Source organism: Chrysochloris asiatica, unplaced genomic scaffold (genome assembly GCF_000296735.1).
Source record: "Chrysochloris asiatica unplaced genomic scaffold, ChrAsi1.0 scaffold00019, whole genome shotgun sequence".
NCBI lineage: Eukaryota > Metazoa > Chordata > Mammalia > Afrosoricida > Chrysochloridae > Chrysochloris > Chrysochloris asiatica.
Window position 1 is genome coordinate 10,306,572 of NW_006408537.1, and position 2,054 is coordinate 10,308,625.

Consider the following 2,054-nt stretch of genomic DNA (forward strand, 5'->3'; position numbering starts at 1 on the left):
CTTATGGTTAGCAGTCCAGGATTTATCCTATAGCACCATATGAGGAATAGTGAAAATGAACTATTCTGGCTAAAATCTTCTAGATTACTGGCATGTTAAATATAGAAAAGAAGAAGCATTTGATTTTACTAACCTGTATTTCAGAAGAAAACTCACCCACAAACATTGATAACTATTTGTTATCAATCTGTTGGAAGTTTTGCTAGGTGATGGGAATAAAATGATGAACAAAACCAGACATAATTGGTGCCTTCCTGGAGCTTATGTGTTAGTGGGGAAGCCATATTTTAAATTGTTACAAAATTTGCAAATTATGATATAAGTGGCAGCCATAATGGAGGGAATGGAGTAAAGTTTCATTAGCTAATCGGCACAACTGAAAATGAGTAGGAACCACTGCAACCACCCATTAGTAATCAGAATGTGCAATGTATGAAGCATGAATCTAGGAAAATTAGAAGTCATCAAAAATGAAATGGAATGCATAAAAATCTATTTTCCAGGCATTAGTGAACTGAAATGGAGTAATACTGGCTATTCTGAACTGGACAATCATATGCAAAGAACAATAAGCTGAAGACAAATGGTATTACATACATAATCAAAAAGAGCATTTCAAGACCCATCTTAAATACAATGCTGTCTGTGATAGGATAATATCCATAAGTCTACAAGGAACACCAATAAATACTAATATTGTTCAAATTAATGCACCAACCATTAAAGCTAGTGATGATGAAACTGAAGAATTCTACCACTTTCTTTAGTCAGAAATTGATCAAACAAGAAATCAGGATGAATTGATAATAACTAGTAATTTGAATGTAAAAGTTGGAAACAAAGAGAAAGGATCAGTAGCTGGAAAATATGGTCTTGGTGAAATAAACAGTGCTGGAAAATTGCATGGCAGAATTTTATAAGACCAATGAGTTGTTCATTGAAAATACCTTTTTTCAGCAATACAAAAGTAACTATACACAAGGAGCTGTGGTAACATAGTGGTTACGAGTTAGGTTGCCAACCTCAAGGTCAGAATTCGAAACTACCAGCAGTTTTGCGGGAGAAAGATGAGGCGTTCTGCTCCCATAAAGATTTACAGCCTCAGAAACCCTGTGCAGGGTCACTATGAGTCAGAACTGACTCCACGGTACTTAACAACACCAACAACATACACACGGTATGACACTGTAGAATAAGCTCAGTATTGCTAACCAAAATGTCAGTTCTCCAAACTCACCTGCACTTAACAACAGCAACATACTCGTGGACCTCACCAAATGAATATATAGGAATCAAAATGACTACATCTGTGGGAAAAGACAATGGTGAAGCTCAATATCACCAGTGAAAACAAGACCAAGGGAAGGCTGTGGAACAGATCAAATTGCTCATGTGCAAGCTTACACTGAAGCTGAAGAAAATTCAAACAAGTCCATGAGAGCCAAAATATGACCTTGAATATATCCCACCTGAATTTAGAAAGAACAGATTTGATGCATTACACACTAATGGATGAAGATAAGAAGTGTTGTGGGATGATGTCAAGATGATCATAAATGAAGAAAGCACTTGGTCATCAAAAAGACAGGAAAGAAAGAAAAGACCAAAATGTATCTTAAAAGGAACTCTGAAACTTGCTCTCAAATGTAGAGGAGCTAAAGCAAATGGAAAAAATGATGAAGTAGAAGAGCTGAACAGAAAATTTCAAAGGACAGCTCAAGAAGGAATAGTAATGTATTATAATGAAACATGCATAGACCCAAAGTTAGAAAAGCAAAAGGGAAGAATATGCTTAACATTTCTCAAGGTGAAAAAACTGAAGGATTCTATGTGCAAAATATTAAATGATGCAGGAAGCACTAAAAGAAGATGGAAGGAATACAGAATCATGGTACTCAAAATACTTGGTTGATGTTCAAATATTTCAAGAACTGATGGTACTTAAGGAAGAAGTGCAAGCTGTAATGAAGGCACTGGTGAAAAACAAGGCTCCAGGAATTGATGGAATTTAAATTGAAATCTTCCAACAAACTGGTGCAGTGTTGGAGGCCCTC